Here is a 17,177-nt window from a genome sequence, read left to right as displayed (position 1 = left end):
GAGGGACGTGTAGAAATCTGTGATTGATTAATTTTGCCTCAATTTCGCGTAACATAATTAATGTATGGCCCCTAACGGCTCGTTTTTTTAATTTGATTACGATTAGATATCAGTTTTATAAATTAGTAAGATATTTATTCTTCAAAACGTTAAAGAACGAGCTATGATACAAAGAAGGGAAAATTTTGTTTGTTGCAAGAATTTTTCCTTCTTTTTATCTTAGTTGATTATTTGACGTATAACTTGGTATGTTCCATGGAGCTAATTGCATACAATGTATGTGTGTGTGTGTGTTGGATAGGTACGAACGTTAAAAAACTCCATACTAATAAATAAAAGATACCATGCGTCCCCATGCAATACATGCTATAGTCACTTTGCGACTCCTTATAGGCCGAATCCAAAATTGTATGGAGCAAGAAAAAAACATCATACACCGATTTCAGAATATTTGGTAAAAAATAACAGGAAATCTGTGAAAAATCACCGAACTGTTTACCGAACGTTCAGCTGTTGAGATTTCGGTAAAATTTCACAGATTTCGGTGAAATAATCTTAGTGTGTGGCCTTTACATGTAGTTTTAACGAAAGTCAAACTATTGTCTTAAGCGAACCCTACACGGTAAGAAATATTGTCAATACTTAAAAGTATTGACAATAATATTGATGATGTGAATACAGATATATTGTCAATACCGATGTATTGACGTCAATATAAAATGCAGTGACAATACGATTATTGTCAATACAAACAGTCGTGTAGAGTCCACTTTAATTCGACACACATTGATATGTGTATTGTGGTATTGTTCGATACAAGTAGTTAACCAGCGAAAGATTTGATGAAACTGACACAATTTTCCCTTCTTTATATCAAAGCTCAGTCTTTATGCTCATTACAATCAGATATCAATTTGATAAACCGCCAAATGACATAACAAGTCATAACCACAAACTTTATCTAGGGTGTTGAACGACTTTGTTCTGTTTATCAATATTCAGCAAAGATATTTTTCTCAATTTCATATAGATAAGTTGTAACAAACCCAAGGATCATATTTAAATAGATCGCACAGTGTAAATTGTATCTTTCGGGGAACTAGTTCTTTCGGGGAAATAGTTTTCGGGAAATCGTTCCTTTCGGGGAACTGGTTCATTTGGGGAATCGTATTTCGGGGATAAAACTTTCGAGGAAAGTGTTTTCGGGGAACTGGTTTTCGGGGAAAATCGTACAATCGTCACAAACAACTGCAGAATCTGGTGAGAGCCTACCATTTATTCAATTTAAATTTTTGTACATTAGACGTTTGATTTAGGCACGGTTCGATTTTAGCAACAAAATCACAAAACCGTTCGCTTTTGGCACGGGGTTTAATTTTGGCAACGAGCCAAGATTGAATGGAATTTGAAAATAGTGTGTTTTTGCTCTTTGTGATTACAGCTTTTAATGATTTTTATACACGTAGGGTACGAGATGTCGTGTTTAAATCTTCGATTTAAACAGGCCCGATGTTTTCTGAATCATCTTGTATCTTAAATGCTGCACAGTAGGCCTGGCCGTTTTGATATGTGTGACGCATCTTCGACGTGAAACATATATCAAATAGACAAGAAAAATTAAGTAGGTATATATATCATTTTCCATAGGATGCTTTCAATATTAGATTAGATTAGATTAGATTAGATTAGATTAGATTAGATTAGATTAGATTAGATTAGATTAGATTAGATTAGATTAGATTAGATTAGATTAGATTAGATTAGATTAGATTAGATTAGATTAGATTAGATTAGATTAGATTAGATTAGATTAGATTAGATTAGATTAGATTAGATTAGATTAGATTAGATTAGATTAGATTAGATTAGATAAGATTAGATTAGATTAGATTAGATTAGATTAGATTAGATTAGATTAGATTAGATAAGAAGGTGAAACATAATATTGTAATTCCCAGATATTTGAAAAATGTTAATAATTTTTTTTTTTTTCCTTTGGTTTGTTTTTTACTGTCGATCTTGTTTTCCGTGCTGAGCACCAATGCTACCGACCTGCCAGGAAGGCAGCTCCCACACCTGGATCCTACCTATCGACCCATCAACTCATGAACCGGGGACCAACGGCTTTACTTCCCATCCGAAGGAAGGCGTGATCAGAGATGTTATGCCTCAGAACATCCCGGCGGCGCCGACTGGGATTGAACCCAGGCCTGCAGGGGTGAGAGGTAATCACGCTTACCACTACACCACCGGCGCCGTTAATAAAGACTTTTGTTATATTGCTTATTCAGCAATTACATTATGTAAAAATTGAGCAGGATGATTAATGTTAGGCTGGAATCTTGCGTATCCTAAAAACCATACTATTTACAGTCATAATATGTGCGCAACACCTTAGGTTAGGGCTACTGATCTTCGCATCGTGCGGCTCGAAATCACTCTTCTTCTCCGAACGCGTTCGAAAGAACGATGCAAACAAGTACCTATTCTCGAGCGATGCAAACGCTGCTTTGATTCGAGCCTCTGTGAGTGGCCAGTGAGCGAGAAATATTCCTGCCTGTTCTTGCTGTCCTCATTACAGTCTCGTTCAATTAGGATCGTCCGTATGAATTGATGTGATCGGATTCGAATCTAGTTGCGTGGGATGCAAAACGATGCGAAGCGATGCGATGAATATTCGCGGTGAATATTTGCGACAAATATTCGCCGCGAATGCTGGGTGGAAATGTTAACTGTGAGGTGGAGGCGAACCAGCCCAAGGCTGAAAGCCTCATTAATAAAGTTAAATAATAATAATGTTAACTGTGAAATGTTGAAAAAATAGTTAAGTGCCACATTGAGTAAACGACATTACCATTCATTGTTGCTTTTCTCTTCAGTTCCAGTAGCTTTCGCTTTGCTCTGAAGCACTCGTTGTGAATATTATTCGGCTGCGAATCGAATCGCTGTCGAATGCATCACCCAAGTCTTCGAGCAGAAGTAAGCAGCTGGTGAATGACGAATGATTGATGGCAAAATGCAGTAACTCAGCGAATGATAGCGAAGAGGAGAGGGAGCAAAAAACCGGAAAAAAACGAACCATTCGTGCAGCACTGTATTTGCGTATAACTAGCGCAACGTTTACTGCGATAGCATCAAATCACTGATGAGCAGCAGACAATGCGATGCATGATTCGTTGCGAATATCTGAGCTTTGGCTTAGAGTTCTTTTGCCAGAAATGCATGAGCAATAATAATTCCCTATTGCCTCTCTACCCACCTGGTCTCGACCAACAAGAATTTAACTATAGTATTTTCGTGGTCGAGCATGTCTAGAATGAATACTGCATCTTAGCAACCAAATATTCCTGCTGAAACGTGGAAATCTGGTACATCCCCAGACATTCGCAAAAAAGTTGATCGCTGCCTGTTCAAATTGTTGTTTTTGACGTATTCAGACAATCGATTGGGTAGGTTGATTCTATCAATAATGATATTAAGTAAGTCGGGAGCCCGTGCGTTGTTCACAACAGGAAATAAACATATGCCACTTAGCCACATTGAAATAACTTTGACGGAACAACTTGAAATCTCGCTTGAATCGTCCGTTAACTACCTCAATCACCCATCGACAGATGGTAACCAACCGTGACTATAGTCGCTATATTCATAGTCTGGCGGATAGAATCTCAGGAACCAATTGAGCTGTCAAATAGCGGAACCAATCAAGCAAATCACGACCAACAACAGAAATGAGCACATCAGCTATTGCGAACAAAATCTCGGAAACCGTTTTCTCGTGACTCAAGGCTCGCCTACACAAACTAACACCATCTTTATGTTGGAGAAAGTTTCCCTTATTCGATGATGCCGGTAATTTGCGTTCGATTGGCGAGGAAAGAATAATCAACGTTTTGTTTATAGAAGTTGATAGTACCTTTTCAATTATTGGTCTAAAATATATTGAATTGGTTCCGCTCTTTTATAGATCGAAATTCTATCCGCCAGACTATGAATATAGCAACTATAACCGTGACTGCTTGGCCTGCTCCGTTGTCAGTTGGTCTTGATTTCGTCTTTTGGAATGTGGCATCACTGCTTCATAGCCGAATAAACTAAGTTTTTTCAAAGCGCCCCAAAATCCTCTGTCCAAAATAAAAACATCAAAATTTCAAAATTGTGGCATCCGACGTTGAAGCTGCATAAGGACCATTTGCTTCAATGATGAATCCATCACAGCAAACGATTAGAAAGGGTTTCAATAGATTATCGTATTTATGAAGACTGTACGACTTTCGCTGGAAAGAAAAGTTACTGCTTTTTTGAATATATACGTACGTGCCAACGCAGATGACGATTGCTTTTCGCATTTCCAGCGGAACATCCATGTTTCCGTCTATTGCGTCTGGGATCATGAGATTTCTTCTCACCACGCCTTCTCGGTCAATATGATCAAATCCTTAATGCCAGGGTACAAATTCCAGTCATTTTAAACAATGCACTTAGATTTTTGATTGATGCACCACTGCGCAACTTTACAAGATATATTCCCAAAGCCGTACCTGGAGTGCCACATCTGTTGGTAAGCGACGGAATTTGCTCAAGAATGTGTTCGAACTGTTGTCTTTCAAATCCTACTAAATAATAAAGTTCATTATCATCCATTTCCAACAAGTTTTGGAAATCGAATCGTGTTTTGCTGCAAAGCGGTGCGCGCCGATTCAAAAATGGTCGGCGGCGGCGTTTGGGATAATTATGCTCGGCGGCGGCGGCGTCATCGGCGTCACGCCGATAGCACTTTTAGGCGGCAGCGGCGTGAATCGGCGCGGCATTTTTTTGCGCCCATTAGTTTTTTATTTTCTCTATTTAGGAGATTTTCAGCCGTAGGCTGGTTCATCTCCGACCCATTAGTATTATTTTTTCGAACAAATTGAACAATGAATATGTACGGTCAATATAAAGATAAACATCGCACAGTTTACATTTCTTCAAATATATAATTATATATTATGTAAGTGACATCTCATCATCATATTTTTAAGTTTTATTTGTGAGATCTTAGATCATGAGCAAATTGAAATGAGTCTAATTCGATTAAAATCACAACATTTAAACATCAATGCAATTTGTCCACTTCCAAACAGATAGCTCATTTGGTAAAAAATGGCTTAGTTGTAATATTCCCGAGAGTTCGACAATTTGAAATAAAAAAGGAGGGAAGTTCCTTGCACTAATTGGAAACATTCGCTATGCCTGTCATCTGGCGAAATGCTAGAGCTAATTTTTGGCCTATTAAGCGGATTTCGCACTTTATCCCTCATTTCAAACGGATTTTTTTAAAGTGAATGTTTCCACTATGGGTAGCTAATAAATGTATTCACCTTTCTATAATTACTAAAGGGTGATACGGTCAAAATTTGGTCAAGGGAAAACGCGTGTAAATCGGTGAAATCGTTTATTTAAAAAATCAAATTAAATTTCTTTTTCAAGTTCAATTAGTATAAAATTCAGGAAAAATATTCAGTTAGGCTTCCGCTTTTCCAAATCCGAATTGCCGGGCCTTACGCTTGACCCCTGCCATCAGATTTTGTACAGCCACCTTGTCCACCTTCTTCTCCGCAGAAAGCCAGTTTGCCTTGAACTGCTGCTCGCCCTTAGCAGTTTTTTTGGTCTTCTTTAGGTTCCGCTTGACAATAGCCCAGTATTTCTCAATTGGGCGGAGCTCTGGCGTGTTGGGAGGGTTCTTGTCCTTGGGAACCACCTGCACGTTGTTGGCGGCGTACCACTCCATGGCAAGATGCCAAATCCGGCCAAAACAGTACGGAACAACCGTGTTTCTTCAGGAAAGGCAGCAGACGTTTATTTAAACACTCTTTCACGTAAATTTCTTGGTTGACAGTCCCGGAAGCTATGAAAATGCTGCTTTCCAAGCCACAGGTACACAGGTTCCTTTTGCCGTATAAAACTCCTGTCCCGGAAGCTGCTTGTAGTCGGCTTTGACGTAGGTTTCGTCGTCCATTACCACGCAGTCAAACTTCGTCAGCATCGTCGTGTACAGCCTCCGGGATCGCGCTTTGGCCGTCGTATTTTGTTTATCATCGCGATTTGGAGTCACTACCTTCTTGTAAGTCGATAGTCCGGCTCGTTTTTTGCATCATATTTTATATTGCGTGGTTTGATGATGCTTCATGCAAAGAGTAGCCAAATTCTGGAACTATTTTTGAACTGGACATTGTTTACAAATTGATTCTATTATTGAAAATAAAAAAGGGTGTGGTATAGGGCAACCATCAAGAATTCCGCCTATGTGTAAAAATTTACAATGATGTGGCATCACTGAAACTAACAAACGTTTGTCTCTCACGCTCTCGTCCAGATTTTTCTTTGATATGTGATTTCTAATATTCTGCAATGAAAGAACACCCATGACTGCAACCTCTTGGAGCCAGTTTTTTGTTTTTCTGCATTTCATTCAGTTCAATACTTATTTGCCAATTAATATTTTTTAAAGTGATAGTGTTCAACGTTGGAATTGCATTGATGCTGTTTGCAAAGTTGTAAGTCTATTATAAGGTTTTCGTTGCTTGCTGTCAGCAATTTAAAACATTCGATGATTTCTTATTGTAGATTAAAATGCTGCCCCAAGGAAGGATCACCAGTGATATCTGGTACCGTTTCAAAAAAGAAGAAGGCAGAGGTATATGTCATCACTGCAAAGCCAGCATCGCTATGTCATCAGGATCTTCGGGAAATTTAAAGAGGCATATGAAAGGCAAACATCCATTCATCCGGCTGAATAGAGATGGAACACAGGAGCAACCGAAATCTTCAGCTACAACTGCTTGCACTGTCAACTCAGAAGACGTACAACCGCAACCTACTTGCCAGAACGTGAGTACTCAAAATCGAGAATCTGCTACCAAATCCGACACTGCTGTTACTGGATCGTCTTCAATTTCGATACCATCTGCCTCACAGACTTCGATGGCACGATTTGTCGAAGTAATCAAACCCATACCAATCCAGAAAAGTAGACTCATTGACATTCAGCTCTTGAAAATGGTTTGCAAGGAGTTCCATCCGTTTTCAATTGTGGAGGATATGAAATTCAAGAAATTTGTGCAGCTACTTAACCCATCCTATGTTCTTCCAAGTAGAAAAACATTGTCCATTGGATTGTTGCCAGTTGTCCTACAATGACTTGATGGAAAAGGTTAAAGCTGAGTTGATTGACGCTTCTGCAATTTGTTTAACCTGCGATGGTTGAAACAGCATTACCAACACCGGATTTTACGCACTTACTGCTCATTTCATTAACAAAAATGGAATGGTATTTTGACATCTTTCTTGCTGGAGTGCTCCGAGTTCATGCCAAGGCACACTGGTGAAAATATTGCAACATGGGTTACCAAAGTTCTTCGTTCGTCCGATGTCGAAAACAAAATTACAGCAATTACAACTGATAACGCTTCGAATATGAAGTCGGCTGCGACTATTTTGCAAATGAGACAGTTGGGATGTTTTGCTCATTCATTGAACCTCGTCGTATAGAATGCCATAGCAAATTCCATCAAAGCCACAGTCGATAAGTGCAAGGCGATTGTGCAATTTTTCAAGAAAAGCAGTCATGCTCCTTCAAAATTGCAAGAAATGCAGTTTAAACTCGGCCAAAAGGTTTCTAAACTCAAACAGGATGTTCCGACCTGGTGGAACTCCTCATACTACATGTTGGAACGCATGTTACTCAACAAAGAAGCTGTAATTTCTACTCTGGCACTTCTGGACTCAACACGATGCACGTTTGAGAGTAATGACTGGGACATAATTCGGAAAAGCGTAAAAATTCTCGGCCTCTTTAATGATGGTCGAGATTTCAGCGGAAAAATCAGTGCTGGCTCGAATTATGAATGAGCAAATCAAATAACTTGCAAATGACTACCTCCCGCGGTGTGTCAAGATGCTGATAGATTAGCTAACTGATGGCCTTATTAAGCGGTTCGGGGACAGAGAATCGAATAAATTAGTAGCCCAGGCTACCCTTCTCGATCCCCGTTTTAAGAAGCAAGGTTTCGCAGATGAGGGTAACTTCAACACGGCGTACCAAGATATTGTGGACAAAATGCGGCAAAATATTGGAGCTATGGATGAAATTGAACAGGCCGAGCCACAACCTTCTGTTGCTAAATCATCCATTTGCAAACAGTTTGATCACACAATCAGCAAATTGCACACAGATCAGGATCCTAAAGCTGCAAGCGTAATTGAATTGGATAAATTCTTGGCTGAGTCGTATTTGCCCAGAACTAGCTCACTGCAATGAGCGGAACGTTTCACAGGTGCTCACTTCAGTGGACCATTTTGCCCATCTCTAGCTTGAACGACGTTGTATTAGTCGGTTAAGATAAGTATTGGTTTGTTGGCTAGCGTCGTAGCGGCACGGAAGATCGCTGCAGCCTCGGCCAACAAAACCAAGCCCTGTGGAGGGATACTGCTGCTTTCAGCAATACCGTCTCCGAAAATTCCGATACCTACTCCGTTTATCGATCGGGAGCCGTCGGTGTACCGGTGTACGTGGTCGGCATAGTTGGACCCAAGTAACTCGTCGACCGATCCGCGCAGAATCACGGATGCATCCCCTGCTTTGAAGCGGTTCTTGATCCGATTGTCCAATTGAAATTGTGAACAGGGATAACTTTTCTCTCCATGCCAATGGACTTTGGGGAGGTCGACGCCGGCGGCCGTGCGGTGGACTCTGTTCCCCTCGTCGAGGAGAAAGATCCTATTGTTTCCGGAGGTCTTGACGGAAAGGCGGCGACTTTTGAGGCAATATTTGCGTTTAAGCAGAACCGGAAAGGAAGAAGACCCGATTCGATGCATGCGGCGTCTGCTGGAGTGGATGGCAGGAGAATAGATATGATGCAGATGAAGCTGTTGTAGACCGGTACTAGGGTTCTAACCAGCTTCTCGGAGGTGATACAAGTAATTTCCGTCCCTTGATTTGTTTTCCGTCGATCTTGTTTTCTCTGCTGAGCACCAATGCTACCGACGCCAGGAAGGCAGCTCCCACACCTGGACCCTACCTATCGACCCATCAACTTATGAACCGGGGACCAACAGCTTTACTTCACTTCCGAAGGAAGGCGTGATCAAAGATGTTACACCTCAGAACATCCCGGAGGCGCCGACTGGGATTGAACCTAGGCCTGTTGGGGTAATAGGTAATTACGCTTACCACTACACCACCGACGCCTCTAATTTCCGTCCCGTAAAGCAACCAACTGTCGATGATGGCTCGCGCCACCCGGAACCGAACATCGCGGTTGTTGGATCGGTGAGACCAAGAGATCGTTTTAACGAGGTTGAGTCTACTGCGCTAGTCCTTTTTGACCTGTTGGAAATGTTGGTCGAAGGAGAGCGTTCGGTCGATCAGTACGCCGAGGACGCGAACTGTTTTCCTAGTTGGAATGGCTTGGTCGTAGATCGTAATTGGGGTGCTATTGACTAAGTGATGAGACGGACATACGTGGCATCGGATGCTCTTTCTGACGGACAGTCGGTCCATTTGACGACGACAGAGACTGCCGCTTGCGCTTGCCGTAGGGTTCGCATCTGTGTGGGACCGGTGGCCACAATCAGCACATCGTCAGCGTAAACAAATATGTTAATGCGCCCAGGTAGCCGGTCAAATACCCCGTTCATTGCCACCAGAAACAACGTGACTGCGATAACGGAGCCTTGAGGGACTCCGGTCTCTTCGCTGAAACTTTTCGACCACGTGTTCCCCACCAATAAACGGAATGACCGGTCGGTCAAGAAGTTTCGTATGAAATACATCATATGCCCATTCAAGCCCCAGTTTGTAAGTTTTTCCAAAACAACTGGCGTCCACGTCCAGTTGAAGGCCTTGGGGATGTCCAATGAGATGATTTCAACGTGGTGTTCCTGGTCGTAAGCTTCCTTGAGGATGTCCCCCAGAGTGGCAAAGTACGTGGACGTACCGAAACCTTGTCGAAAGGCATGTTGTCGGTGGTCGAGCAAGCTGTTGGTCTCAAGGAACATCTTGAGTCAACGGTTCACCATCCGTTCGAATACCTTGGCCATGCAGGATGTGAGAGTGATCGGCCGGAACTTAGATGTGCCCCTGTCTTTTTCGTTTGCCTTTGGGATGGGCAAGACGACACTCTCCTTCCACAGCGTCGGATAGGTATCCGAGACCAAGAGTTGGTTGAGCATCTCAAGCATGCAACACTTGCCCTCAAGAGGCAGCTTTTTTAAAAGTGGATACCCGAGATCGTCAGGTCCCGCAGATTTGCCGTTGCTGCGGCTTAGTGCGGGTTGGAGTTCCTCCCAGGAGAAAGGCTCGTTGATCTCGAGGTTGTCCGCGTCAGGCGGGATGCTGAACTCAGCGACTGATGTACGGGAGACCGGAGATGGCCGAAAGTTCTGCGAAATACCCTCCGAGCCGGTTCGGAGATGGTAACTTCGTTAGGCCCAGATGGAATTCCCAACGTGGCGTTGAAGGCGGCGATCCAGACGTTCCCGGACATGTTCAGGATAGTGCTGCAGAAATGTCTGGACGAGGGTCAGTTCCTGATAGGTGGAAGGTACAAAAGCTTGTGCTGTTGCCAAAGCCCGGAAAACCACCGGGGGATCCTGCATCGTATTGCCCAATATGCCTGTCGGAAAGCTCTTGTAGAGGATCATCCTGAACAGGCTGGCGAAATGTACGTAGAGTGAACACGGGTTGTCAGAGAGGCAGTTCGGATTCCGGAAAGGGAGATCGACGGTGGATGCAATTCGGACAGTGATTGACAGAGCCGAGAAAGCTTCCAAACAGAAGCGGAGAGGAAATCGATACTGCGCCGTGATTACGATTGATGCGAAGAATGCATTCAATTGCGTCAGCTGGGAGGCCATCGCCAAGGCGCTCCATAGAATGAAGGTTCCAGACTACCTCTGCAGGATTCTAAGTAGTTTCTAGTCTACGAGACAGACACGGGGCAAAAATCGCTTAGAATCACGGCGGGAGTTCCACGAGGCTCCATTCTAGGTCCCACGCTGTGGAACGGAATGTACAATGGCGTGCTGACGTTCAAGCTGCCCAAAGGAGTTGAGATCGTTGGCTTTGCGGACGATGTCGTCTTGATGGTAACCGGTGAGACGCTGGAAGAAGTGGAAATGCTGGCGGCCGAGGCGATAGATACGATTGGTAACGGGATGCCAGGAGCGAAGCTGCAGATAGCCCATCACAAAACAGAAGTGATGTTCGTCAGTTACTGCAAAGCAGTGCAGCGGGCAGAAATTACCGTTGGAGAGCACACCATTGTTGTGAAGCGCGTGCTGAAGTATCTGGGAGTGATGATAGACGACCGGCTAAACTCTAACAGCCGCATCGAATATGCGTGCGAGAAGGCGGCGAAGGTCATCAACGCAATAGTCAGAATCATGCCGAACAATTCTGGTCCAAGCAGCAGCAAGAGGCGTCTTCTGGCTAGTGTGTCTTCATCGATACTAAGGTACGGAGGTCCTGCCTGGATTGAAGCGCTGAAAACGAAGCAGAACCAAAGGAAATTGAGCAGTACGTTCCGGCTCATGGCCATGCGAGTCGTGAGTGCGTACAGAACCATTTCGATGGAGGCAGTATGCGTTATCGCTGGTATGATCCCGGAGGACTACGAGTGCTATATGACGAGATAAACCAGAGGAGTACGAAAAATGGTGAGAACGGTGTCGATGGTTAAGTGGCAGCGTGGCAGTGGGACGCAGCAGAGAACGGTAGATGGACACACAGGCTAAAACCGATTCTTTCGACCTGGGTGAACAGGAAGCACTTGACGCAGTTCTTGTCTGGTCATTGCTGCTTCAGCAAGTACCTGCATCGGTTCGAACACACAACGTCACCCTTCTGTCTGGAGTGTGGGAATGTGGAAGAATCACCAGAGCACGTGGTCTTCGAATGTCCTAGAGTTGATGCTGTGCGAGGGGAGATGCTGGTGAGCGTTTTTGCTAGCAGCGAGCTCATTAGTGCTAGTGAACTAGCATAAGTGTAAACACCCCATAATGTGCTCACTAGACTGATGCAAAATTTGAAATTTTCGCTCCACAGTGTTCAAACGGTTTCAATTTGGGTCCTGATTAGCTTACGAAAGTTTAAACTCATTTGATAAGAAACTGACTTGGCACAAACCATTTGAAGTTTATACGGAAATTACTATGGGAAAACAAAACTTGTTGTTCATTGTCTTCTAGCCTTTTTACAAATTGTACTGTTAACACATTCTATTGTTATTCTTATGGGAATTTTTATCAGCTACAACTTTACACAAAATCGTTTTTCAGCCACAAGTCATATTAAATAGTTTTAAATTGTTTAAGAGATTGATAATCTTATTGCAAGATTAAGCATCTGTATTTTGGGCAACACTGTATTCTGCAGTGTGACATAGTAGCCATGATTTTTGTCCTCTATTCTACGCTCCATAAACACCATCACACCATGATATCTAGATTGAACAGTTGATTGAGCATAATCATAAGGCATAAGTGACTTGAATCATTGATAATTTTTGTTCCTTACATTTGATCGAAAAGTGGTCTTGAACAGAATTGTAGTTGAGAAAATTTTCAACAAGCTCAGCTATCATTTTCTAAAGTAGAGTGAACTGGTGAATTTTGAGATAGATAAGATCCGAAGTTATGGTTTCTCCTGGAGGCTAATCAGGGCTCAAATTGAAACCGCTTGAGCACTGTGGAGCGAAAATTTCAAATGTTGCATCAGTCTAGTGCTAACACCAGTGTGAAGTGAAAGACGAAGCCGGGAGAACTCTCCGTCGTAGTAGGCTGAACCCACCGCCGGGGGTTAGCCGAGTAGACCGCGACTACGCTGGGAGCTAAATGGCTCATAAATTTGAGAGACGATCAGCGAACTGGAAGCGCCAGTTAGCTGAGGTAAAGTGAGGTGCGTAATGCACAGCCCCCTCCGAAGTAATACGACAAGTGATTCCGGGGGAAAATGGGAAGGCGTCCAAGGAGGTTTTAGTGCTGTAAGAATCCCACACACCGTGTCACCGCGACCGTGCGTCCGGTCGTCAAGCGGTGGCATGAGCATGATGGCCTTTTGAAGGTTTTCTTCTTGCAAAAACACACACACACTTGTATCCCATCGTTGGCTTGGTAGAAACTTTCACAATCGTAAGGGAAAATAGCCTAAAATGCACCCCGGTGCAAAACGCCCGATACGAATTTTCATAGCATTCCCGGTTTTAACTCATAAATTTGACAAGCCACAGTGCTAGTTTCATACTTAAACTAGCATTTCGGCACAAAAAATCCCATAATTAAGAGTGGAATAGCTATTAAGCGCTATTTGTCCCCTGTTCTACCCTACGTGTAGCAGCAGCAGCAACAGCTAAAAGATAGAGGATGAAAGGGTTTTCGGTAGCCTTCCGGTGGTGTAGGGTGGCAAGAAGCTAAACCTCGGGAACATGGTCCCGTTTGTGCCAGTTTTTGGCACCTCGAACTTGTTCTTAGCTTCTTTCTTTACATCCGTGTGGTGGTAAAGGGTGATACGGTCAAAATTTGGTCAAGGGAAAACGCGTGTAAATCGGTGAAATCGTTTATTTAAAAAATCAAATTAAATTTCTTTTTCAAGTTCAATTAGTATAAAATTCAGGAAAAATATTCAGTTAGGTTTCCGCTTTTCCAAATCCGAATTGCCGGGCCTTACGCTTGACCCCTGCCATCAGATTTTGTACAGCCACCTTGTCCACCTTCTTCGCCGCAGAAAGCCAGTTTGCCTTGAACTGCTGCTCGCCCTTAGCAGTTTTTTTTTGTCTTCTTTAGGTTCCGCTTGACAATAGCCCAGTATTTCTCAATTGGGTGGAGCTCTGGCGTGTTGGGAGGGTTCTTGTCCTTGGGAACCACCTGCACGTTGTTGGCGGCGTACCACTCCATGGCCTTTTTACCGTAATGGCAAGATGCCAAATCCGGCCAAAACAATACGGAACAACCGTGTTTCTTCAGGAAAGGCAGCAGACGTTTATTCAAACACTCTTTCACGTAAATTTCTTGGTTGACAGTCCCGGAAGCTATGAAAATGCTGCTTTTCAAGCCACAGGTACAGATGGCTTGCCAAACCAGATATTTCTTTGCGAACTTTGACAGTTTCATGTGCTTGAAAACATCTGCTACCTTTCCCCTTCCTTTTGCCGTATAAAACTCCTGTCCCGGAAGCTGCTTGTAGTCGGCTTTGACGTAGGTTTCGTCGTCCATTACCACGCAGTCAAACTTCGTCAGCATCGTCGTGTACAGCCTCCGGGATTGCGCTTTGGCCGTCGTATTTTGTTTATCATCGCGATTTGGAGTCACTACCTTCTTGTAAGTCGATAGTCCGGCTCGTTTTTTGGCTCGATGCACGGTTGTAGACGATACACCCAGCTTATTTGCGGCATCTCGGAGAGAGAGGTTAGGGTTTCGCTTGAAACTACCGGCAACTCTCTTTGTCGTCTCAGCGGCTTCCGGTTTTCGATTTCCCCCCGATCCAGACTTCCTGGCTGTCGACAAACGTTCCCCAAACACTTTGATTACATTTGTAACGGTTGATTTGGCAACTTTTAGCGATTTTGCCAACTTTGCGTGCGAGTAGCTCGGATTTTCGCGATGCGCGAGCAAAATTTTGATACGCTGCTCTTCTTGCTTGGACGGCATTTTGACAACTGAAGAGTGAATTCCAAAATCAAAATAGGAGCAACATTGTACACACACACACCTTCAAAATGAGGGGTGTTCAGGTTTTTTAAATGCAAAATTGAAAGAAATACGTCAAGTTGATATTGACCAAATTTTGACCGTATCACCCTTTACTTGGTTTGATGAAGATTAACAAATTGTTGAGATATAGTTTAAAATGTACCACACCTTCTTGACAGTAAACTCAGCCTACGGTACGAAATTTGGCCTCAGGTATTGAAATTCAATAGCGCTGCACTTCGGCCTATTGAATGGAGAAAAAAGTTGATTCTATCCAATGTCATTTACCGTATGCGTGATAATGTTTGCACCATCGTACACATAAGGTTCCCGTTTCACCTGTGCATACAATGCCTTGGTTTTCTTTGCATGCACGTAACCTATAGCTCATACCGTAGTAGGCTGTGTATAAAGAAAATGATTTACTTAGTTTGACAGTTGCACCATGACGAAGCGGCAGCGTATTCGTGATTTGTCCCACGCGCAAATGTCGCAAAAAGACATTTAAATCGCCGTGGGAGTGTCCCGGTGGACCGTTAAAAGGGTTTTAGACCAAGACAAGAAAGGACAACTATCCGCCAAGGTGGCCACAGGCAAATACTTTATTTGCTTATCCTTGACAGATACGCGTATTTCGTCTACAATGTGCAGACTTCTTCAATGTCTTGTACTAATACTCGACTGAAGATAATGACTTCAGGTAATTTCCCGAAACTTTTAAAAGGTTCTGATAAATTCAAGGAAATCCTGTGATTTATATTGAAGTTAAGAGATCTTGAGGACATTTCAAATAACTTCAGAGCAGTATCAGAAGTTTCAGAAAACTCTAGACTTTCGGGAAAGTTTAAAAAATCTTGAAGAGTTATTTTGTAGCTTTAAAAAAAATATTGCAGTTTTATCATCACCAACGTGTGGAAACAATTGTTGAAACCTTCATCAAATCTATTGAAATAAACAAAATTGCAACAAACCTTTTTAACTAATGGTCATCCATTATCAAGCCCTACATCGGATCCATTTCAAAGGCTAAGAAAATAGCTTCTGGAGAGAAATTCTCTGCAAAGAAATTCCAAGTCAATCATCGAGTTGACTTTCAATCGCATCTTTAAAGAGATGCTCGAGCTCCTGTCAGCACCAAATCCTGTCAGAAATTGGAATCTCCTTCGTTGAAACGACTACACTCTTGCCGCATTGGCAGAAAATTGTCTGCATCATCAACAAATTCTGTCGAAGCATACCTTCACATCCGAACAGAAACTATCACCTTTCTAGCATCCTTCTCTTGATCCCACCTCATGCCACCTCGGTCGAACTATTTTCGTAACCTCTTTGTGCTCTTCACGTCCGACCATTATCCCTGGTTGGGGTCTGCATGTCCCGATTCCAGTGTCCCATAAAACTCGATGCACCGAAAAGTCTCCTCTCCGGTGAAGGCGATAACAATTTTACACTTCAACGAGTTTCTTTATGTCTTTTTAAAGAAGCTTGACACTCAGCTCCTACACTTGGGTGAACTTCGGTAAGGACAGACAATGGACCCCCCGTCCGACTAATAAACTCGGAGACATTTTATGGCAGAACAAACCGACGTCGTCACTATTTTCCTCGAAGTCGAACCCAGTCTTGTTTCAGCCTTTCCTTGTTGTTTGGCCCCGATGTGAGCCCGGAGTTATTACCATAGAAACGTGACCACGATACGAGATGACGATGATGGGCCATGAGTTCACGAGCATCTACGGATGCGACCATAACCATTAATCACGTTCTTGCCTGAAAATGGGAACCACATTGGACCGCAATCTAATTATCCGGGAGCGCTTTTGGTTTGATTCCGAATTGATTAACTGCTGCAGTTTCGATTGCTTTCTGTTTCGACTTAATGAATGTTCAATGCGGTTCCCATCGTGGCCAGTTCAGATCTCGGAAAGTGATTCATGAGCTTTCCTTCTGGCAGATCAGCGTGCATCCACCAGATTTTGTCCTTTCTCAAGAGGGAAAACGACGACATTAAAATGAATTATGCATTCGTGAGCTCTGCTATCATCCTCCTTCGGATGGACACCGTAAAGGAATCGTGAGCCTTTACCGTCATCGCCGCCCGGGATGATGAGGTTAGAATGCATGGGAAGGTATCATTCGTTACATCGCTTCGGGGGTGGAAAAGTGATGGTCAACGTCGTCGCCGTGAGTTGTCGTTGTCTTTTTGGTCCTCGGGGGAAAACAGTGAACAGATTTAATTGGCTTGATTCGGATTTACTGCTTCGGTGGAGTGTGTGTCTTTCGGGAGATTTCAGGTCCATTTCCATTAGAGGTGAAAAGAGTGGTGAAACTTGGTTGCTCCATTAATTCCTGAAAAATCAAGGAGGCCCATGGTGGATGGTAAAATTCTTTTAATATACAAAATTTCACCTCAATTTGGTTTTCTTAAGCCAACCAGTCACGCTCCAGAA

Source organism: Ochlerotatus camptorhynchus, unplaced genomic scaffold, assembly GCF_037179485.1.
Source record: "Ochlerotatus camptorhynchus isolate MF236.1 unplaced genomic scaffold, CSIRO-AGI_Acam_v1.1 ptg000140l, whole genome shotgun sequence".
NCBI lineage: Eukaryota > Metazoa > Arthropoda > Insecta > Diptera > Culicidae > Ochlerotatus > Ochlerotatus camptorhynchus.
The sequence above is the reverse complement of the archived record's forward strand: the minus strand, read 5'-3'. Positions refer to the sequence as shown.